Source organism: Hyla sarda, chromosome 5 (genome assembly GCF_029499605.1).
Source record: "Hyla sarda isolate aHylSar1 chromosome 5, aHylSar1.hap1, whole genome shotgun sequence".
Taxonomy (NCBI): Eukaryota; Metazoa; Chordata; class Amphibia; order Anura; family Hylidae; genus Hyla; species Hyla sarda.
In genome coordinates this window covers 195,422,756-195,448,027 of record NC_079193.1, presented here as the reverse complement: position 1 = coordinate 195,448,027, position 25,272 = coordinate 195,422,756, and the positions used below count along the sequence as shown (strand labels likewise).

The window sequence follows — 25,272 nt, the reverse complement described above, 5'->3', positions numbered from 1 at the left end:
ATGCTATGAGCGTGCATGCTGTATAAATACTATGAGCGTGCGTGCAGTGTCAATGCTATGAGCGTGCATGTAGTGTCAATGCTATGAGCGTGCGTGCAGTGTCAATGCTATGAGTGTGCGTGCAGTGTCAATGCTATGAGCGTGCGTGCAGTGTCAATGCTATGAGCGTGCATGCTGTACAAATGCTATGAGCGTGCGTGCAGTGTCAATGCTATGAGCGTGCGTGCAGTGTCAATGCTATGAGTGTGCATGCAGTGTCAATGCTATGAGTGTGCGTCCTGTATAAATGCTATGAGTGTACATACAGTGTCAATGCTATGAGCATGTGTGAAGTGTCAATGCTATGAGCGTGCCTGCTGTATAAATGCTATGAGCGTGCGTGTAGTATGGGCGTGTCCCCATTGCAATATAACTGCTAACAGAATAGGGCAATGGTACGAAGTGTAGAATAGAGCTTATCCTCCACAATACAATCTATCAGTAGCACAAACTCCAAACCATTTCTTTATTTATTTTTTAAACCATACTCCTACATACAGTATGACTACTATGAGCGTGTGTGCAGTATAAATGCTATGAACATCCAAGCAGTATGAATGCAGTGAATGTAGGTACACTGTAAATGCTAAGAGCGTACAAACAGTATAAATGCAATAGGTGTGGGTGCCGTATAACTGCAATTGGCGTATATGCAGTATAAATAAGATAGACGTGTGTGCAGTATAAATGCTATAGACGTTCGTGCAGTATAAAAGCTATAGACGTGCAGCATAAATGCTGTGAGCGTGTGTGTAGTATAAATTTTGCGAGCGTGCATGCAGTATAAATGCTATTGCAGTATAAATGCTATGAGCGTGCGTGCAGTATAAATGCTATGAGCGTGCGTGCAGTAAAAATGCTATAGGCGTGTGTGCAGTATACATGTTATGAGCGTGCATGCAGTATAAATGCTATGAGCGTGCGTGCAGTATAAATGATATGAGCGTGCGTGCAGTATAAATGCTATAGGCGTGTGTGCAGTATACATGTTATGAGCGTGCATGCAGTATAAATGCTATGAGCGTGCATGCAATATAAACGCTATGAGCATGGGTGCAGTATAAATGCTATGAGCGTGCGTGCAGTATAAATGCTATAGGCGTGCATGCAGTATAAATGCTATAGGCGTGCATGCAGTATAAATGTTATGAGCGTGCATGCAGTATAAATGATATGAGCGTGCGTACAGTGTCAATGCTATGAGCGTGCGTGCAGTGTCAATGCTATGAGCGTGCATGCTGTATAAATACTATGAGCGTGCGTGCAGTGTCAATGCTATGAGCGTGCATGTAGTGTCAATGCTATGAGCGTGCGTGCAGTGTCAATGCTATGAGTGTGCGTGCAGTGTCAATGCTATGAGCGTGCGTGCAGTGTCAATGCTATGAGCGTGCATGCTGTACAAATGCTATGAGCGTGCGTGCAGTGTCAATGCTATGAGTGTGCATGCAGTGTCAATGCTATGAGCGTGCGTCCTGTATAAATGCTATGAGTGTGCATACAGTGTCAATGCTATGAGCATGTGTGAAGTGTCAATGCTATGAGCGTGCCTGCTGTATAAATGCTATGAGCGTGCGTGCAGTATGGGCGTGTCCCCATTGCAATATAACTGCTAACAGAATAGGGCAATGGTACGAAGTGTAGAATAGAGCTTATCCTCCACAATACAATCTATCAGTAGCACAAACTCCAAACCATTTCTTTAGTTATTTTTTAAACCATACTCCTACTGAAGCCATAGACACGGCCGCCAGTAAAATTTCTACCTGATCGCAGTAACTTCGGCAGCTACCCATGTGACACGGAGCCGTCTTGATTACACCAACCGTGCCCTTACCAGCTCCAGCGAGCCTGCATGACATGACACGACAACCTGCGTGACACGGAGCTAATATAACAAAGAATCTGACCTGTATCACCGTGGGTGACGCGCAGACCCGCATCCGACACTGAGGCAGCCGATGGGGCTGTGCCAGAAGCCAGGATCACATCACCCAGAGTAAACTCGGCAGACAGGCAGGTACTAAAAGCCGCCGGTGTACAGAATAGCATTCCGTCGCCGACTGAAAGCCTGTGCGCCCGACAGGCAGAGTTTTCTGGCCGCAATACTGCAGCACCCAGCTGCATACCTGAATGCCGGAGACCGGCACTTAACCCTCAGACTCCCCTAACCCGTACGTGTAGACAAGTCACTTCCGCAAACGTCATGTCGCCAAATGCCGGAGAGGCCCTGACCTGTATGCAGGAGGGCGTTATATACTCTCTCGCCCCTCCCACAAAATCAGCCTTAACAGGCTTACACTAACCCACTCTGTGTAAGAACTCAACAATGTTGTACAAAACATATATATTATTTTAAATGGTAAATTATTTATTTTGTGTGTTTTGCATTGAATTTCTTAAAATTATTAACCAGTTTATTATTCTTTTGCTTTCCCTTTACCTGTATTGGCTCATACACCATGGGGGGAGATTTATCAAAACCTGTCCAGAGGAAAAGTTGCCCAGTTGCCCATAGCAACCAATCAGATCTTTTTATTTTTCAGAGGCTTTGTTAAAAATGAAATGGACAATTAGATTGGTTGCTATGGGCAACTTTTTCTCTGGACCGGTTTTGATAAATCTCCCCCCATGTCCTTAATTGGGTACTCCCGTGGAAAACTTTATTTTTATTTTTTTAAATCAACTGGTGCCAGAAAGTTTAACCGATTTGTAAATGACTTCTATTAAAAACCTAATCCTTCCAGTACTTATCAGCTGCTGAATACTACAGAAATGGTTTTCTTATTGGAACACAGAGCTCTCTGCTGACATCATGACCACAGCGCTCTCTGCTGACATCCATTTTAAGAACTGTCCAGAGTAGGAGAAAATCCCCATAGCAAACATATACAAAAATGTCATATCAGAGGTGAAATTTAGGGAGAGGAACAGAACACTTTACAAGCAATTATTGCACATTTAAAAAATAAATAAACAAAATAATAATAAATAAATCTTGACAGTAAGATTGCATTTATTTGTGGAGTTACATAATGCTTCCCTTTGAAGAATGTAGCTTACCTCTGAAAGATCAGATTCATTGCTGAGTTCAACATTTGGGGGTGGCCCCATTGTCAGAGCTCTGCAAAACTCACCTGCTGTCGGTCTTCTTGGCTGCTGGCAAAGGTCGGGATAATAAATCAGGATAACAGCAAATAGAGGCCTACATGCTCAAAAGAAAGATATTTGTGGAACTCCAGATAATATGTAAAAATGGAGATGCATGTTCTACAGCTGGGTAAATAAAGTGACATGACAATATTTTTACATATTTAATGTATTGATAACTACTTTCTCATAGACTTACGTAGAGCACATTCATTGTACAAATGGAGACACAATTTGTCCGCCATTTTGCGGGCCCATTTTTAAACATGAAATAATCCTAAAAAAACACTGGGCTTTATTTACTAAGAGTGGATTGCAGTTTTCTTTGTGGGTTTTGATTTCCGACAGGAATTTTCCCAAGGTATTTATTAAAGTTTCCCTACATTTTGCACTTTCCCCTACGTTTTCCTTTTTTTTACAACTGTTCTGATCTGTCAGGTTTTCCTCAGCTCAAATCCACCACATTTTCTGTGGAAACCTTAGTAAATATGTTAAGATTTTTCAAAACTGTCGGGAACACGCCCCCTTTGTCTGGACCACGTCAACTTTCTCCAGTGGCCACGCCCCTTTATTTTTTGCTTGTAAAATGGAGGGGTTTGTTTTTTCTGGTCACAAATTGTGTCTCATGGAAAGTGCAACACAATTTGGGTGCAAAAGAGTCGGGATCACGTTAGTAAATAAACCCCACTGTGTGAGCATAGCCTTAGGCCACAAAGAATTTGATCATTTGGGTGATTTAGGTATCATGGTGTTTTATGGTGAAAGGTATAATTTGGGTGAATTGGAAATCTTTTTAGAACAGTATTGGTTCTTTTATTATTAATTAATTTCTTCCTGCTCTCATATAATCTAGTCTATTTTTTTCTAGTTTTTTTAATTAAAGTTTTCAAACAAAAAACAGGTACATAAATGTTCAAGTAGAAGCCTCAAGGGCAAGCAAGTGACATAGACATCATTAATGCATATAACATGCATGTCCTATAAAACATAATAACAAACAAACTAACAGGTGGTCAGCCATTATGTTTATAAGTGTACCAAATGTTAGTAGCAATCTAAATACTGTAATAAATGACAATTCTGGTAGAATATTCAGGATGAGGTGCCAACTTTACAATCAAAGTAAATTTCTGCAAAATATGGTCTCATGTCAAGCTATAGGTGAACGGACAATTGAGGAGGGAGAGGATAAAGGGTGATGGATTTGAGGGGTGGTAATTTGGGGGGGAGGGAGGGGAGGGAGAGGATAGGTGAGTATGGATTGGCAAAAGGCAGGGGCAATCAAATATCCACACAGTAGGACGATTGTCTCCAACATTCCCATCTATCTGCAAATGCCAAATGTCTACCCGATCCCAGGGCCAAAACCTTTGCAAATGAGTAAGTTGTGTTTATTTTATGCAATAGCATCTCACGTGAGGGAATCTTTGGAGTTATGGGTAAGTGAGCTGCAAATACTGCCCAAGCATCAAAAGGGGATTGTGCATGTGAGGTAGTGAAACCTTCCAAAATGGAAGATACAAAAAGTCTCTGGTCGTGTATGGAGTGATAGATGAGGTTTCTATGGCTACCCAATGTAATTCTATGGAGTTGCTCCACCAATGTCTCAGCATAGCCACCAATGTAGCTGTGTAGTAGTGCGTGAGATCAGGAGAGCCGAGCCCTCCAGCCAGTTTCGCCCAAGCAAGAATGGGAGCGGAGAGTCTTGGGTGCTGATCCACCGAAATAAAAGAGAAGAGAAGGGTTTGAGCTTTGCGAAAAAAGAATACAGGAAGAGAGATAGGAAGGGTATGAAATTGGTAAAGGAATTTGGGGAGGAGGAACATCTTGAATGTAGCTACTCTGCCCACCCAGGATATGTTGGATTTCTTAAACATGTCTATGTCTTCTGCTATTAGAGCCAAGAGCGGTTCATCATTTAAATTATATAGTGTCTTGTGTGGGTAAAAAAAGGAAATTCCTAGATAGTGGAGGGAGTCCGTTTGCCAATCAAATGGGTATAATATATTTAATGAGGAGGTGACAGGAGCCAGGAGGTTAACAGGAAGGGCCCGGGTTTTAGAATAATTCAAGTGGTAATATGAAAGTAGGCCAAAATGCGATATTCTGTCCATGACTACCCTCAAGGAAGTAAGGGGATTCATAAGCGTCAAAATAACATCATCTGCGTATAGCCAAATAACATGCTTGACTCCCCCAATCACGACGCTCAAGAAATCAGTGCATCGGAGCGGATTGTTTGCGCAAGTGGCTCCATGGACAGAATATATAGTGGAGATAGGGGGAATCCCCGCCGGGGCCCATTGGTGAGTGGGAATGTATCTAAAAGAGATCCATTAGCGAGTACCCGTGCTGTGGGTTGGGAGTATAAAGCTGAGAGAGCCAATAAGATGTTGCCAGAGAAGCCCATTCAAAGCAAAACCAAAAAGGCATACGGCCACCGGAGGGGATCAAACATCTTCTCAGCGTCCAGGGCCATAATTAATGCAGGTGTTTGAATGTGTTCAAGATGTGAGAGAATGTTTAAAAGGCGCATTGTTTTATCTGATGGTTGACGTCCAGCTACAAAGCCAGACTGATCTACATTTATAAAAAATTGAAGGACTGCAGCGAGGCGGATTGCTAGCAGCTTGGAAAATAATTTTAAATCTTGGTTTAGCAAGGATATGGGGTGGAAGTTTTGGGTCAGTCATGGAATTTCCTGGGTTTGGGGAGGGTAACGATCATGGCCTTTAAATTTTCAGCTGGGAGGGTTCCTCCATTGACTGCTGCCTGGCAGAAGTCTCGGAGATGAGGGGATAGGAGATCCTTGAACTTTTTATAATAAGAATTTACAAAGCCATCAGGCCCTGGGGCCTTATCCCATGGCAACAATTGTATTACATAAAGAACTTCCTCCACAGTGTTATCTGCATTTAGCGTTGAGAATTAAGAGGGGATGATGAGGGGAGGTGGAGTTGGTTTTGATATGTCTGTGTGACTTCCAGGAGGTTCAGAAGGAGACAGAGTCTTGAATATTGTATGACTGAGAATAAAATGTTTGAAAACCATTGGCTATGTCTGTAGGGATATATCATTTCTGTTTTGTCATTGGATGTATCAGATATGGAATACGTGACTTTAGTTGCCTTTGTTTCAGGCGATTTGCCATCAATTTGCCTTCTTTATTGTTCTGAGAATAGTAAGTTGCCTGCATTTTGTGGTGAAATTTTTTGTAAGTGGATAGCATTAGGCAGAGTATAACATGTCTCAAGGACACAACCTCAGCCACTTTTTCAGTGGTAGGAGAGTCTTTATTCACTTGCTCCTCATCATGTAGGTAAGATAAGGTATCAGAGAGTTGGCATTCGCGTTGTTTTTTCACAATCGACCCATACAGGAGCCTCAGATAACTGTCTTATGACAGTTCCACAAAGTAAAGACATCTGAAACAGACTCCTTATTGCAGGTAAAGTATGTCTCAATGCCTTTAGAAAGGCAATCAGCATAACGTGGGTGCGACCATAAAAAAGGGTTGCTGCTTCAAGTGTAGGTGTGTGGAGAGGAGGTGTCATCTCTGAATGCAAGCTTGATTGCTGCATGGTCTGTCCACTTAATAGGTTCTATTGAGGATGAAATGGCAAGTGGTAGCAATAATATATCTAAAAAAAAGGCAAGGAACAAGTAGGAGGTGTGCACGCCCTAAAAAAATGTATAGTCACTCTCAGAGGTGTGGTGCATCCTCCAAATGTCAAAAAGCTCCTCCTCCAAAGCATAGTAGAAAGGGTTGAAAAAGGATAGCGAGGGAAGAGGTAGAGTCAAGTGCAGCGTCAGTAAGGAGCCCCAAAGAGATTAACCCCTTAAGGACAGGGGTTTTTTCCGTTTTTGCATTTTCGTTGTTTGCTCCTTGCCTTAAAAATCATAACTCTTTCAATTTTGCACCTAAAAATCCATATGATTGCTTATTTTTTGTGCCACCAATTCTACTTTGTAATGACATCAGTCATTTTGCCCAAAAATCTACGGTGAAACGGAAAAAAAAAGATCATTGTGCGACAAAATTGAAAAAAAACTGTTGTTTTGTAACTTTTGGGGGCTTCCGTTTCTACATAGTACATTTTTCGGTAAAAATGACACCTTATCTTTATTCTGTAGGTCCATACAATTAAAATGATACCCTACTTATATAGGTTTGATTTTGTCGTACTTCTGGAAAAAATCATAACTACATGCAGAAAAATTTATATGTTTAAAATTGTCATCTCTGACCCCTATAACTTTTTTATTTTTCCGAGTATGGGGCAGTGTGAGGGCTCATTTTGTGCGCCGTGATCTGAAGTTTTTAACGGTATCATTTTTTCATTGATAGGACTTATTTATTCATTTTTAAATGATATAAAAAGTGACCAAAAATGCACTATTTTGGAGTTTAGAATTTTTTTGCGCGTACGCCATTGACCGAGCGGTTTAATTAACGATATATTTTTATAATTCGGACATTTCTGCACGCGGTGATACCATATATGTTTATTTTTATTTTTATTTACACAGTTTTTTTTTTTATGGGAAAAGGGGGGTGATTTAAACTTTTAATAGGGAGGGGTTAAATGATCTTTATTCACTTTTTTTTCACATTTTTTTTGCAGTGTTATAGCTCCCATAGGGACCCCTTAACACGGCACACACTGATCTTTATCATTGATCACTGGTTTCTCATAGGAAAGCAGTGATCGATGATTCTGCCGCTTGACTGCTCATGCCTGGATCTCAGGCACTGAGCAGTCATTCGGCGATCGGACAGCGAGGAGGCAGGTAGGGACCCTCCCGCTGTCCTGTAAGCTGTTCGGGATGCAGCAATTTCGCCACGGCTATCCCGAACAGCCCACTGAGTTAACCGGCATCTTTTACTTTCACTTTTAGCCACGCGGCTCAGCTCTGAGCGCGCGGCTAAAGGGTTAATAGTGCGCGGCACCGCGATCGGCGCTGTGCGCTATTAGCGGCGGGTCCCGGCTTCACTATGATGCCGGGCCCACCGTGATATGATGCGGGGTTACCGTGTAACCCTGCGTTATATCACGGGAGCAGGACCAAGGACGTACCTGTACGTCCTTGGTCCTTAAGGGGTTAAGGACTCAGACAATTTTATTTTTACGTTTTCCTTTTATCCTCCTCGCCTTCAAAAAATTATAACTCTTTTATATTTTCAACCACAGATTAGTATGTGGGCTTGTCTTTTGCGCAACCAGTTGTCCATTGTAATGCAACCACTCACTTTATCATAAAATGTATGGCACAACCCGAAAAACACTATTTGTGTAGGGAAATTAAAAAAGAAAAACACAATTTTGCAAATTTTGGAAGGTTTTGTTTTCACGCCGTACAATTTACGGCAAAATTACGTGTTCTTTATTCTTTGGGTCAATATGATTAAAATGATACCCATGAAAGCATACTTTTCTATCACTGTTGCACTTAAAAAAAGAATCGCAAACTTTTTAACCAAATTAGTACATTTAAATTCCCCTTATTTTGAAGACCTATAACTTTTTCATTTTTCCATATAAGCGGCTGTATGAGAGCTCATTTTTTGCACCCTGATCCAGACTTTTTATTGATACCATATTTTCTTATATAAAACTTTTAATACATTTTTTATAAATTTTTTGGGGGAATAAAATGTTATAAAAAAGCAGCTATTTGGGATTTTTTTTCTTTTTTTTTTTTCACGCCGTTCACCGTACGGTATCATTAACATTTTGTTTTAATAGTTCGGATATTTACGCACATGGCGATATGTATATAAAATATACTTTTTACACTTTTTGGGAGTGAAATAGGGAAAATGGGACAATTTACATTTTTATTGGGGGAAGGTGTTTTTCACTTTTTTTTACTTTTTAAAAACTTTTTTTACTCTTATTTTTACACTTTAATAGTCCCCATAAGGGACTATTTATAGAAGTCATTCGATTGCTAATACTGTTCAGTGCTATGCATAGGACATAGCACTGATCAGTTTGATTGGCTATCTTCTGCTCTGGTCTGTTCAATGGCAGACCAGAGCAGAAGACCCATGATAGGCAGCGGAGGTAGGTGAGGGGACCTCCGTCTGCGGTTCTGGGTGATTGGATCGCTGTGGCAGTGCTGCGGGTGATCCGATCATCCATTTCAGTGACCGTGATGCTGCAAATGAAGTGATCTGTATTGATCACGGCATTTGAGGGGTTAATGGTGGACATCCACGCGATCGCGGATGTCCCCCTTTACTGGCGGGTCCCTGGCTGCTATCAGCAGCTGGGACCTGTCGCGCATGACCCGAGCATCGCTCCGATGCTTGCGGTTCTGCAATGGACGTAAATGTATGTCCTGGTACGTTTACGTCCGGCGTCGTTAAGGGGTTAAGGCTGTTATGACCAATTTACATGCATGAAAAGGTGATAGAAATAATTAACTAGATTATAACAAACAGCAGACAGTACACTCCTCCCAGCCAGCTTGTGTCTGTCAACAATGGGTAGAGTTAGCACCATACAATACATTATGGAGAAGGCACCACCACAACATAAAAAACACAGCAGGTAAACAGTAACAATAGAACAATTGCAAAAGCAAAAGGATGGATGAAGCCCCAATGGGGAGTCATCGTCAACGGGTGCTGGTCAGAGTCCGTTCTGAAGCCAAGAGCAGGGGTGTCATCGTCAGAGCCCACACAACTAGTAGGCAGAAAAGAAATTACCAACTGGGTCCAGTGAGTCAAGTGGCAGACCAGTCTTTCTCCACGTGAGGTTGTTTAACAGAAGATACCGGAGAAATGTTCCATGCTTTTTATGCGTACAGACTCTCCTTCAAGGATCGTACAACATGTGGAGAGTAGTGCTACCGGTGACCGGAATCAGTGCTCTGCATGCCTGCAGAGTCGCTGCAGACAAATCCACATATACAGAGACACGGTGGTAAGGAGCTAGAAGTCCATCATTGCATATTCTAGGAAACGTTCCTTAACGGTGAAAAAATGGCCAAGACGTCCAGTGGTACAGAGTCCTCTAGGTGTCTTGGACGAGGCATTCGGTGGGCCTTGTCTATTTCCAAGTCCTGAGAGGTACAGTCAGGCAGGGTCGCTTGTAATACAGAGAGTGCATAATCTGGTATATCCACAGGGGCCACAGATTACAGGATCCCACAGTTTTAGATTGTTTCGGCAGCTTTTGTCTTCCAGGTCTGCCATCTTGGCTTTGAGGACTATCATGTCATCCTCTAGAAAATTGTGAGTCAATTAGTGAGTTATAAGAATCAGCATATTTACATAGTTACATAGTTAGTACAGTCGAAAAAAGACATATGTCCATCATGTTCAACCAGGGAATTGAAGGGTAGGGGTGTGGTGGGATATTGGAGGAAGGGATGGGATTTTATATTTCTGCATAAGCATTAATGTTATTTTGTTCCAGGAATGTATCTAACCCTGTTTTAAATTTATTAATCGTTCCTGCTGTGACTAGTTCCTGAGGTAGACTGTTCCATAAATTCACAGTTCTTATGGTAAAGAAGGCGTGTCTCCCCTTGAGACTAAACCTTTTCTTCTCCAAACGGAGGCAGTGCCCCCTTGTCTTTTGAGGGGGCTTAACCTGGAACAGTTTTTCTCCAAAAAACTCTCCGAATTTAGTTTCTAGGTGGTCTACTCTGTCCCCTAGTTCCTGCACTGTGGCTTGAAGAGGGTTAACTACATGCAGCATGTCTTGTATAAAGGTCTGTCACAGGAGTAATAGCAGATCTTTCATAGTGCTGTCTGTAAAGTGCTGCCCTGTGACCGGTATATTTGCCACGGGGATCATTACTTGCAGATGGTGCTACTAGTGTGCCTTCCTCTTGTCCTACCTCTGGTTTAGTGGAGCCAGATGAAAGTCTCAGGCGATGTGAGGCTGATGCAGCAGCCGCCGATATAGCTGTAAAGTGCGACGGTAGTGCTGAAGAGGAGAGAGTGTGCTGTGGGCTGTGAATGTCCTCATGGCTGCCACCGCGCTGTAAAGGAGCCTCATCTACTATCGAGCCGCCTGGTGAGTGTGTGATCCCCCATGGAGAATGCAGAGCTGGATCAGAGGAAGCACAGTGTTGTAGCTAGGGGAGATGCGGCTAACCTTCTTGTGGGCTTGTTGCGTGGGGCCTGAGGAGACAGTTGGTGGCGGAATAAAGCTGAATTTCTTCAGGCTTTGGGGTAACTTTCAATTGGTAATTCGCTGTGACAAAAAGCATACAATGGCTAAAAAATTAACTGGGAACTTAGCATTAGACTGGGTTCGTCAAAAACTGTATTTAAGACTATATTTTCAGCCTAATTTTTCCAGTTGCAGATTTAGATTGCTTCTTTCATTTTTAAAAGACCTGGGAAAAAATGAAAGAAGCAAATTGATTGGTTGTTATGGGCAACTGCACCACTTTTTATCTAGACAAGTTTTGATAAATGGCTTAAAATCAGCCCAAAATAAAATGTGTGAACTAAGCTATTTTCCTACTCAGATTTTTGGTCCTTATTTTAACCCCATTAAGGACGCAGGGTTTTTCTGTTTTTGCACTTTTGTTTTTTGGTCCTTATTTTAACCTCTTAAGGATGCAGGGTTTTTCTGTTTTTGCACTTTCATTTTTTCCCATCACCTTCAAAAAATCATAACGCTTTCAATTTTGCACATACAGACCAATATGAGCACTTTTTTGTGTTACCAATTGTACTTTATATTTTATGCTTAATTTCACCACAAAATGTGTGGTGAAACCAGAAAAAAAATATGTGTGGGACAAAATTGGGACCCCCACCACTACCACCATTTTGGAACTCTTAGGGGCTTCTGATTCCACGCAGTGCACTTTTTAGTACAATTGACACCATACCTTTATTCTGTAGCTCCATACAGTTACATGGATACCTAATTTCTATAGGTTTTACTTTATTTTACTACTTTAAAAAAATTATAACTACGTGCATCAAAATTAGTATGCGTTAAATAGTCATCTTCTGACCCCTATAACATTTTATTTTTCCATATTTGTGGTGGTATGGGGGCTCATTTTTTGCGCCGTGATCTGAAATTTTTATTGGTATGATTTTTGTTTTGATGGGACTTTTTTTTAATCACTTTTTATACATTTTTTAGGGTATATCAAGTGACCAAAAATATGCAATTTTGGACTTTTGAAATTTTTTACATGTATACCATTGACTGCGGTTTATTTAACATTACATTTTTATAGTTCAAACATTTATGCATGCGGCGATACCACATATGTTTATTTTTATTATGTTTACATATTTTTAAATGGAATTTGGGAAAAGGGGGGTGATTCAATTTTTTTATATGGAAGGGGTTAATGGGTGTTTTTTTTTAATTTTTTAACTTTTTATTTAACTTTTTTTTTATATACTTTAAGTCCCCTTAGGGGACTTTTAGGAGAAATCAGTAGATTCCTCATACAGGTGAATGTGATTCCATAGAACCACATTGATCTATGTGCTCTGCGCCTAATTGATAAAGCCTGGTTCAGCCAGGCTCTATCAATCACAGACCTGGGACAGCCGTCGGAGGAAAGGTAAGCCCTCTGGCTTACCGTGCTGCGGGGGGGGGGATACAGGAATCAGCTGGGAGCCAAACGGTATGGCGTGGGCTTGAGTCAGGAGCCCGCATCAAACACTGCTTGCCGTGTCAGGATGTCTCGTCCTTAGATGGCAACCGGTTAAGCCTTGATTTTCAGTTGTTTTTTCGCATGTCCCCACACAGAAATAAATACTTCAGTTGTATAATGTACCTTCAGTCTCTCAGTAGTAGTAATAGTAGATGTAGCCACTGTACATAAAATACCTTCTTAAGTTTTATTTTGAATTTAATCAATAAGCAATTATCTAATTATCTAATCTGTTTCTGAAGTTGCAGTCTTTAAATAGCGTAATGCAGCCTTGGTATATTTAACTGGCTACTGTATGCTTAGAACACAATTCATGGCCAATACACACAGAATCGTTTACTTGGAAAGAAAATCATGATTGAAAAATGGTTGTCACTGTTTCATCAGCTCCAAAAATGCTCACAGCCTGTTGAGTTTATGTTATGAAACTAAAAGATTGCTTTCATAAAATACTGTGCAGCATATCATTGTGCAAAAGAAAGGAAGGAAAAAGCAAGAAAGGTCATAAGGCATAGCTATAGTACAAAATGATAAGGTGCTAAATATACCAATGCCCATTCTATAAGGAACATTACACTCCAAATCTCCTGGGAAATTTTCTAAAGAGCAGAAAGGCAAAAAGAACACAAACCGAAGACAATTCGGTTTTATTTTATATGGTCATAAGCAAAGCTGGTTGTATCAAATGTGACCCTAAGGCCATGTTCACACATTGTAAAATGAATAGCAAAATATGCCAGTAAAATATGAATAAAATACATCTATACATTTAATCCAATAATGTGCACAAGGAAACTCTATGGAAAGGTGTCTGTTAGTGCATACACTGTTTAACCCCTTAACGGCGAACGACATATATTTACGTCCTCCGCTGGCTCCCACGATATGCCGCGGGGTCACGCAGTGTCCCCGCGTCATATCGGGTCGGTCCCAGCGGCCATCACCGATCGCGGTGATGCCCTGTATTAACCCTTCAGACCCGGCGATCAAAGCTGACCGCTGCGTCTGAAGCGAAAGTGAAAGTATCCCTGCTGCTCTGTTGGGCTGTTCGGGACCACCGCTGTGAAATCGCAGCGTCCCGAACAGCTTACAGGACACAGGGAGGACCCTGCCTCCTCGATGTCCGATCGGCGAATGACTGCTCTGTGCCTGAGATCCAGGAAGGAGCAGTCAAGCGCTGATAACACTGATCACAGGCGTGTTAATACACGCCAGTGATCTGTGTAAAAGATCAGTGAGTGCAGTGTTATAGGTCCCTATGGGAGCTATAACACTGCAAAAAAAAGGTTAAAAAAAAGTGTTAATAAAGATCATTTAACCCCTTCCCTAACAAAAGTTTGAATCACACCCCTTTTCCCATAAAAAAAAATTAAACTGTGTAAATAAAAATAAACATATGTGGTATCGCTGCATGCGTAAATGTCCGAACTATAAAAATATATAATTAATTAAACCGCACGGTCAATGGCGTACACGTAAAAAATAAATTCCATAGTCCAAAAACGTATTTTTGGTCACTTTTTATGCCATTAAAAAATGAATAAAAAGTGATCAAAAAATCAGATCAAAACAAAAATGGTACCGATAAAAACTTCAGATCACGGCGCAAAAAATAAGCCCTCATACCGCCCTATACGTGGAAAAATAAAAAAAATGATAGGGGTCAGAAGAGGACATTTTTAAACAAATAAATTTTCATGCATGGAAACTGAAGCCCCCAAAAGTTACAAAATGGTGTTTTTTCTTCGATTTTGTCGCACAATTATTCTTTTTTTTCTGCTTCGTCGTGGATTTTTGGGTAAAATGACTAATGTCACTGCAAAGTAGAATTGGTGACGCAAAAAATAAGCCATAATATGGATTTTTAGGTGGAAAATTGAAAGGGTTATGATTTTTAAAAGGTAAGGAGGAAAAAACGAAAATGCAAAAACTGAAAAACTCTGCGTTCTTAAGGGGTTAAAAAAAGTCCACAATTCCAACATTGGGATGAGAGAAGTGAAACACGGGCCCACCAATGACAGTTCTAATTGCCATTTAGATGACACTCTCAACTTTGAGAACGGCATTTGAAAGGTTAATAACTGGGCAACGACAATTGCCACATGGCTGCTATAAGTGGTGGACCACTGCTACTGAAATCGACCAGGGGCCACAGAGTATGGAGCTAATCTGAGCTCTCTATTTGGACATCAAAATGCAAGAAGTGGTTAAATTTCATTGTGTCATTAATTATTACATATTAGCCCCAAGCGCAAAGTTCATATAGTGTGATGAATTCCAAAAGTCTTAGTTTTTTACTCTAACATAATCATTAGATATTTTTAAGAAAGAAATAGTTAAAATAAGATAAAAATGAAGGTAAAATGCAGATACATTAAAGGGATACTCCGGTGCTTACACATCTTATCCCTTATCCAAAGGATAGGAGATACGATGCCTGATCGCGGGAGTCCCGCAGCTGGGGACGTCCGTGATCATGCACGCGGCACCCCGTTAGTAATCAGTCACGGTAGCGTGTTCGCTCCGGGTCTGATTACGGTCGACCGCAGAGCTGGCGGCGTGTGACGTCACGCCTCCACCCCCGTGTGACGTCACGCTCCACCCTCAATGCAAGCCTACGGGAGGGGGCGTGATAGCACAGTAAATTATATTTCCTATAGTCCAAAGCAGCAGCACTTATATTTCCCACCCAAAATATTGTGATACAGCAGAGATTGAGAATGAAAGAGGTATATATATACTGATTGCGTATTTTCTCAAATCTGGGCTTATATAGTTAGTTAAATACTAAATAGTTGTAAATAAATTGATTTATGTGTTGGTGGTATAAGGTGAAAGAAAGAAAAGGATGTGATTATATATATATATATATATATATATATATATATATATATATATCCAGGTATATCACCTGAGTATATGTGTATGTATAAAATGTGTATAAATATTAAGTAGAAATTACAATAAGTGATTGGGTGATGTGAGTGGATAGTGTATGGGCGATAAATAAGTGATTTAGGAGACTTCAATATATTTCAATATTTATTTATAATATAGTGACTATCTACCCCTGCAGGGCCCTTGCATAGGGTAGAATAGTACAATTGATAGTAAAATAGTTTAAAATGTATAACTTTTAATTAAAAATAATTAAAAAATAATAATAAAGCTTATAAAACTTATACACACACATATATATATATATATATATATATATATATATATATATATATATATATAAATATATACAGGTGTGTATATATATGGAAACCAGCTATTGTTCGCTTTCCAGGATAAAAGGCAATAGTATTGGATAACCTTGGAGTATTATAGTTTGTATCCGGTTTGTGAAGATAGTTTAGTGTTCAATTGTCAGTATCACAATGGTTGTGGTAAAACGTGGATACCGGTATCTTAAAAAAATTGTTTTTATAGCATATATTCCTATGGACGAAGGTGGTATATTGCAATTATGTATCCATATGATGGTGCACAGCACCACTTACCAATCCTCCTAGCGGTAATCCTAGGCACACAGTCAGGCTGGCGCTGCTTGCATCCGGCTCTAGGTTGGTAGATGCCTGTCTGGAGGATAAGCCGCAAAGCAGCTACGTGGGATCCCGTGATGCCGGACTGGCACGGCTGGCGTCCGGCCGATGGAAACTGTCCGGGCTGAGCGGGTGTCCACGGAAGCGGTGGTAAAATAGAGGATCAGCAGTGGATGCTGGCAATGGATACTGGCAGTGTCCTCGTGTGCTGATGCGCACGTATTGCAGTGGGCCCCAGTCCTAGGGTCTCCAGCGGTTGCAAATCGTAAAGTGCGTTCCTGGCTTTTGATCAAGGTGTCTGTATCAGACTGCTGGTATAAGGTGGGTGGGCTAGACGCGTTTCGAGACACTATAATACTGCAAGGTTATCCAATACTATTGCCTTTTATCCTGGAAAGCGAACAATAGCTGGTTTCCATATATATATACACACCTGTATATATATATATATATATATATATATATATATATATATATATATATATATATATATATGTATATATGTGTATAAGTTTTATAAGCTTTATTATTATTTTTTTATTATTTTTAACTAAAAATTATACATTTTAAACTATTTTACTATCAATTGTACTATTCTACCCTATGCAAGAGCCCTGCAGGGGTAGATAGTCACTATATTATAAATAAATATTGAAATATATTGAATTCTCCTAAATCACTTATTTACCACCCATACACTATCCACTCACATCACCCAATCACTTATTGTAATTTCTACTTAATATTTATACACATTTTCTACATACACATATACTCAGGTGATATACCTGGATATATATATATATATATATATATATATATATATATATATATATATATATATATATATCACATCCTTTTCTTTCTTTCACCTTATACCACCAACACATAAATCAATTTATTTACAACTATTTAGTATTTAACTAACTATATAAGCCCAGATTTGAGAAAATACGCAATCAGTATATATATCCATATATACACCTCTTTTATATGTAAATAAGGTTGTATCGGTTACACAACCTTGGCGTGAGTACTCATCTGGCAGTGAATTCCATACAATCACATTTTCGGTTGCAGCTACCTCCCTACATTTTTCATTAGAGATTGAGAATGGTTTACTGTAGTTGTTAGAAGTACAAGGTTAAGCTATGGAATAGTATGCATCATATAGTCTATACAATGAAATTGATAATTTATCAACTGTCCTATTCTTGCATGAAGATAGAACCTTTGGTACTGATGCTTTTTTTTTATATAAATAACTAATAATATTGTTACATGGGTCATTATAAGTGTGTTAATTGCATGTATATGATCATTTTGCAATTCTGCTGAATAAAACCATTATGTGAAAAGAAAATGTAATTTATTTAATAAATTTCATTAAAAGGTCCAATAAGAGGCATCAAAATGCAAGCTGTTGATTGCTTATAAAATGTGTTAATATACACAGTACACTAAACTTGTATTGCCTGTTAGTAAAAACTAATACCTAAACATGTCTAATGTGAATTTAGCTATCATAAGGCCCTTGGCTACCATGAAATCCCAGTGGTGCAGGGTACTGTTGAGGTCCTAATGTTGTTAGTAAGTGTAAGGCTGGGTTCACATATATCAGTCATCCGGCACTGTTTCCTTCCGGTGTGCACCGGAGGGAAACTGATGCTAGAACTGATCCCATTCATTTGAATGGGACAGTTCACAATCATCCAGTGTCTCAATTTTGACGCCGGATGGTTGGACATGCCAGAGGGCACCATATAGGGGAATGCCGCATGGGGAACGCCGCAATGGACGCCGCATGCCATACAACTGATGACAAGTTGTCATCAGTTGTGGAATCAGTTGCGTCGAGATTTAGGTTTCGAGTTCACCTATGCTGGATGCCGGACATATGTGAACCCAGCCTTAGCTGGCTTCCTCTTTTTACATAACTATCTATACACTGTAGAGTCTGCTGCGCAAAGTATTCCTAGGAGATTAACAGTTAGGCTGGGTTCACATATGTCCAGCATCCGACATAGGTGAACTCAGCCTAGATCTCAACACAACTGATGCCGCAACTGATGACAAGATATCATCAATTGTATGGCATCCAATGTCCATTGTTTCTGCATGGTGGACAGGAGAACGCAGCAAGCTGTGTTCCCCTCTCCAGTGCCCTTCTGCGTGTCCAATCATTCGGTGTCAAAATTGAGAAACTGGATGATTGTGGTGAACTGTCCCATTGAAATGAATGCGATCAGTTCCAGTATCAGTTTCCCTAATGTGAACGCTGGAGGGAAACAGTGCCAGACGCCAGATAGATGCGAACCCAGTTTTACTGAGAATCTTGTCTGTCACTGATAATTATTTCTCAGCAAACTAAGAATTATATTTCTCCATAAAGTTTTAAGAACAAGTGGACTTTTTGGCCATGCTTTTATGCATTGATTTGAAAAAAATATTATTGGCTACTAAACTGATACTTGCATTTATAAGTAGGTGGAATACTTTTATTGTTACTACACTGAATAATACAGATTTAACTACATATTTTGAACAGAAACATGTATTTACTAATAATAATAGTAGTAATTTATATTTATTACAATAAATAAATACAAAGGTAAAATTGATCACAACATCTTGCCAAACTAAAGTGGCATTATTAACCTTTTTCATGCACTAAAGTTAGTGTACATTTTGTCAAACATCTACTGTTCATAGCTGACATACAGTGTGGAGCACGGCTAGTTAAAGGTGCTCCAAATTTACCTCCCAATATATCTGACTTATGTTGCTTTAATTAAGCAACTTTTTTATTTCATTCACACATTCTTAAGTATGTAGTTTTTTAAAGGGGTACTCCGGTGAAAAACTTTTTTTTTTCAAATCAACTGGTGCCAGAAAGTTAAACAGATTTGTAAATGACTTCTATTAAAAAATCTTAATCCTTCCTGTACTTATTTGCTGCTGAATACGACAGTGGACATTCTTTTCTTTTTGAAACACAGAACTGTCTGCTGACATCACGAGCACAGTGCTCTCTGCTGACATCTCTGTCCATTTTAGGAACTGTCCAGAACAGCATATGTTTGCTATGTGGATTTCCTTTTACCCTGGACAGTTCCTAAAAATGGGCAGAGATGTCAGCAGAGAGCACTGTGCTTGTGATGTCAGCAGACAGTTCTGTGTTTCAAAAAGAAAAGAATGTCCGCTGTAGTATTATCTGTGCAGAACAATCAGATTGATTATTTTATCCTTTAGAGCACTTGTCAAAAATTAAAGAAGTCATCTCATTGGTTGCAATGGGCTACTGGTTAACTTTACTCTCCAAATGTTTTGATAAATTTCCCTCTATATCCCTTCCCAAACATTTTAATAGGCCTCTATTTTAGGAAGACTTTGCATATTAGGTGTGAATGACCTGGTGTGTCCTTGTTCCATAGTGTTGCTCGCGAATATTCGCAATGCAAATTTTATTTGCGAATATCACATATTCCCGAATTTGTGAATATTCGCGAATATAGCTCTATATATTCGTAATTACGAATAATCTTTTTTTTTTGTTATTTTTTTTCACAGTACACATCACAGTGATCATCCCTCTCTGCTTCCAGCTTGTGTGGTGTAAAGAAGGCTCTAATACTACTGTGTGAGACTGTTATGCTAATTTTTGTATATGCTAATTTTCACATATGCGAAAATAAAACGCGAATATTGTGAATATGCGATTTTAGCGAATATATGACGAATATTCATCCGTATATTCGCGAAATATCGCAAATTCGAATATGGCCTATGCCGCTCAACACTGTTGTTCCAGGATCCTTAGCTCCCTTAGAGCCCCACTTCATTGCTTGCTAATAATGCAGTATGTCTGGATAGGGGAGTCCTGCAAGGACTCTACAAAGATGATATTACTGGCAAGGCTGGGCTCTCTAAAGCTTTTATGAATAGTCTCTCTTATCTATGCAATGCCTATAACTATTTTAGAGGTTCTCTAAGTAGATTGCATACTAGTCCCTCTTATGCATTACAAGATAATAAAATGAAGCATTGTGTAGTTTTATCAAAACACCAACATAAACTGTATAGATAGATAGATAGATAGATAGATAGATAGATAGATAGATAGCACAGGCATGGTCAAAGTTCAGTAAGTGAGGGTGAGGTAGCATTCCTCTGTGTTCTCTCCTGTCTGATAGCACTCCTCTGTGCTCTCTCCTGTCTGATAGTATTCCTCTGTGTTCTCTCCTGTCTGATAGTACTCCTCTGTGCTCTCTCCTGTCTGATAGTACTCCTCTGTGTTCTCTCCTGTCTGATAGTACTCCTCTGTGCTCTCACCTGTCTGATAGTACTCCTCTATGCTCTCTCCTGTCTGATAGTACTCCTATGTGCTCTCTCCTGTCTGATAGGACTCCTCTGTGCTCTCTCCTGTCTGATAGTACTCCTATGTGTTCTCTCCTGTCTGATAGGACTCCTCTGTGCTCTCTCCTGTCTGATAGTACTCCTCTGTGTTCTCTCCTGTCTGATAGTACTCCTCTATGCCCTCTCCTGTCTAATAGGACTCCTCTGTGCTCTCTCCTGTCTGATAGTACTCCTCTGTGCTCTCTCCTATCTGATAGTACTAATTAGTGTTGCTCGCGAATATTCGCAATTCGAATTTTATTCGCGAATATTCGCGAATATAGCGCTATATATTCGTAATTACGAATATTGTTTTTTTTTTTGTTTTTTTTTTCACAGTACACATCACAGTGATCATCCCTCTCTGCTTCCAGCTTATGTGGTGTAAGAAGGCTCTAATACTACTGTGTGAGACTGGTGTGCGGATTTTCGCATATACGAAAATTTGCATATGATAATTTTCGCATATGCAAATTTTCGCTTGTGCTAATTTTTGTATATGCAAATTTTCGCATATGTTAATTTTTGCACACGCGAATATTCGCATATGCGAAAATAAAACGAGAATATTACGAATATGCGAATATTCGCGAATATTCGTCCATACATTTGCGAATATTCGCGAATTCGAATATGGCCTATGCCGCTCAACACTAGTACTAATATGTGCTCTTTCTTGTCTCATAGTACACCTCTGTGCTCTCTCCTGTCTGATAGTATTTCTCTGTGCTATTTCCTGTCTGATAGCACTCCTCTGTGCTCTCTCCTGTCTAATAGTACTCCTCTGTGCTCTCTCCTGTCTGATAGCACTCCTCTGTGCTCTCTCTTATGTGATAGTACTAATCTGTGCTCTTTCTTGTCTGATAGTACTCCTCTGTGCTCTCTCCTATCTGATAGTACTAATCTGTGCTCTTTCTTGTCTCATAATACTCCTCTGTGCTCTTTCATGTCTCATAGTACTCCTATGTGCTCTCTCCTGTCATATCAGACAGAGCACAGAGGAGTGCCAGCCAACCCTCACTTACTGAACTTTGTCCATGCCTGTGCTTCAGCTTGGACAAAGCCATGATTTTATAAGCCATGATTTCTATAAAAAGGAAATAAAATGTTTGTATGAAGTATATTAGAAAGGTTAATATTTTACCAAGATGTACAACATATAAAAAGTCTTTGAATTTGACAGTGCCCATTTAAGAATTATGCACCATAAACCAATTCATCCCGGCGTACAGTTTTGCTAACTAGAAAATACATTTCTTAGCTTGAATTTCTTATCAGTAAAAGAAAAATATTTTGAAATGTTTGTATGAACTAAAACAAAATCAGGTTATTTTCTGGAAATACACAGTGACAGATAACTGCAATTTACAGTGCGCTGTGTTCCCCTTTTCACCTTCACCAAATGCGCTGTTGACTTTAACTGCTTTTGTGTGTTTCATTGTTAATCAATGATGCTCCACATCACAGCTTAGCTACTTAGACATTGAAAGAACATAAAACTTAACTAATTGCCTATTTAATGGAAATTATGTCAATGCATTAAAGAAAACCCTGCTCAAAGATTAAAACACTGGTCATTTGAACACTGGTCTGAGAACCTTTACTGGTACAATAAGGAAAATGTTGCTTCTACCTTTAATTTTACTATTAAATGAATAGTTTTAAAGTAGCTATTTTTATTTGTCTTTTTATTTATTTATTTGTGTATTTATTTATCTATGTATTTATCTAATTTGAGGGAGAATATAAAGATGATTATTAGTGTACAGTATATTGCATTCCTATATCTATAATACCACAATGTGGGAGGGCAAGTGGGCTTTTTTAGTGGTTTTGGATGCTTTTGGTGGTTTCCCAGGGTCCATGGCTCCTGGGGGCCCATAGATTCTCAAAACACCAATATTCTCCTGCAGACCCCACTACGCATGCAACATTGCCTCCTGACTCCATTACTCTCCCTTGTAAGCTGCAAGACGGCTTTAGTCATGTAGCCAACAAAGGGTCTGAAATTGTTGATAAACATTGGGTCAGAGTCCAGGCAATGGCTCCAGCAAGAAGGAGTAGAGCTGCATCATGGGAGCTGGGAGAGATAAGATTAATAATTCTTATTGGTCAAAAAGGGCACTATTAGGAATGAGGAAACTATGAAGTTGGGGCACTATTAAGAAGGGACTATCTATGATGTGAGGGAACTACTGGGGGAAAACTAATGTGTAAAGCACTATTGTAGAACTAACTACTGTGTGCAGGACTAGTTGGGGGGCTAATTACCGTGTATTGAAACCATTGGAAGTGTAGCTACTGTGTGGGGGCACTATTGAGAAGATATCTACTGTGCAAGCAATACGATGTTGCCAATTTATTATGGCTGGTAGCCTGTAAGCAAAGACATATTACACATATTCTGTACAATCCACTCTTCTCCCATATTGAATAACTGCAGGTGCAGCATGACCTGACAGCTGCATACCTTCTAAACCTGCTGGGATTTGTAGTTTTCCACTATGTTATGAGCTCAGTAATAAACATTTGTGCTTATTTTTCTTTATTCTTCAGTTGTCTTACTTTAGGTTGACATTTCGGGGGACTTGGAACAAATTACCAGTTTTCCACAGAGTTATTAACTCAACATACAACGGTTTAACTCCTTGACGACCAAGGTCATAAATGTACGTCCTGGTGCAGAGGTACTTCTCGCACCAGGATGTACATTTAAGTCCTGTACATGACCGCGAGCATCGGAGCGGTGCTGGTGTCATGCACTGCAGGTCCCAGCTGCTATCAGCAACCGGGGACCTACCTGTAATGGCGAACATCAGCGATCACGATGATGTCCGCCCTTTACCTCTCAGATGCCGTGATCAATACAGATCATGGCATCTGCGGCAATGCACATGTTTAGATGGATGATCGGATCGCCTGTGGCGCTGCCGCGTACATCCGTTCATCTAAAATGTCAGCCAGAGGTCTGCCGTGAATTGTACAGTGTGGAAACAAAACCATCCAAAATTTGCTAAATTGTGGTTTTCATTTAAATTTCCTTACTAAATATATATATATATATATATATATATATATATATATATATATATATATATATATATATATATTTATATATATATATATATATATATATATATATATATATATATATATATATATATATATTTTGGGTTCGCTGTACATTTTATGGTAAAATGAGAGGTGTCATTACAAAGTACAATTGGTCATGCAAAAAATAAGCCCTTATATGGCTCTGTGGATGGAAATATAGAAGTGTTATGGATTTTAGAAAGCGAGAAGGAAAAATAGATAATGCAAAAATACAATTGGCCTGGTCCTTAAGGTCAAAATGGGCTTGGTCCTTAACCCCTTAAGGACCCATGACGTACGCGTACTTCATGAGTCCCGTAGCTGCGATATAACGCGGGGTCACACGGCGACCCCGCATCATATCGCGGCGGGCCCGGCATCATAGTGAAGCACTCAAAGCTGAGCCGCGTGGCTAAAAATGAAAGTGAAAGTGCCCGGCTAGCTCAGGGAGCTGTTCGGGATCGCCGCGGCATAATCGCGGCATCCCGAACAGCTGTAGCACAGGAGGAGGTCTTCTTACCTTCTCCTGCGCTGTCCGATCGCCGATTGAATGCTTCAAGCCTGAGATCCAGGCTTCAGCAATCAATCGCCGAAAACAGTGATCCATTGATCTCCTATGGAGATGCATCAATCAGTGTTAAAGATCAGTTAATGCAATGTTATAGCCCCCTATAGCCCACCATAAAAAAAGTGTAAAAAAAATCATTAACCCTTTGAATTGTTCCTTCCCCTCATAAAAGTTTGAATCACCCGGCATTTTTCCAAGAATAAAAAAAAAAAAAACAGTGTAAATAAAAATAAACATATGTGGTATCGCCGCGTGCAGAAATTTCCGAATTATAAAAATATACCGCTTTTTAAACCGCACGTTCAATGGCATACGCGCAAAAAAATTCCAAAGTCCAAAATAGTTCATTTTTGATTACTTTTTATACCACAAAAAAGTGAATGAAAAGTGCAACTTTTTGGAGTTCTAACACCACCTTTATTAGTCAGTATAGACTTAATATTAGGAGCTCTGAAGATAGCGCCTTTGGGAAGTCTGTTCTGAAATCCGTACAGCTGGAAGATCCTCCCTCATAGGTTATCTTTTTGCTAAAGCCCCACTCATGCTGCTGGTTTTATGAAATATTCTATTTGCAATAAATGCAAATATCGTCACGATTCTATCACGCAAATCGCTACATTAACCCCTTAAGGATGCCGCCCATTTTGACCTTAAGGACGCAACAGTTTTTTTTGCTAATCTGACCATTGTCACTTTAAGCATTAATAACTCTGGGATGCTTAAATTTATGAATTTGATTCTGAGATAGTTTTTCTGTGACATATTTTACTTTATGTTAGTGGTAAATCTTTGTCGATACTTGCATCATTTCTTGGTGAAAAAATCTAAAAT

General features: G+C 39.7%; 1 long non-coding RNA gene across 2 annotated transcripts in view; it reads left to right on the top strand.

Annotated features, from left to right (window-relative positions):
* Window positions 1-1,691: 1,691 nt before the first annotated feature.
* The window catches only part of LOC130273714 (uncharacterized), a 67,962-nt gene continuing 44,381 nt past the window's right edge, over window positions 1,692-25,272 (top strand). For both annotated transcript variants that reach the window (XR_008844098.1, XR_008844097.1), the window contains exon 1: window positions 1,692-2,056. This is a non-coding gene — a long non-coding RNA (uncharacterized LOC130273714). The remainder of the gene's footprint in view (window positions 2,057-25,272) is intronic.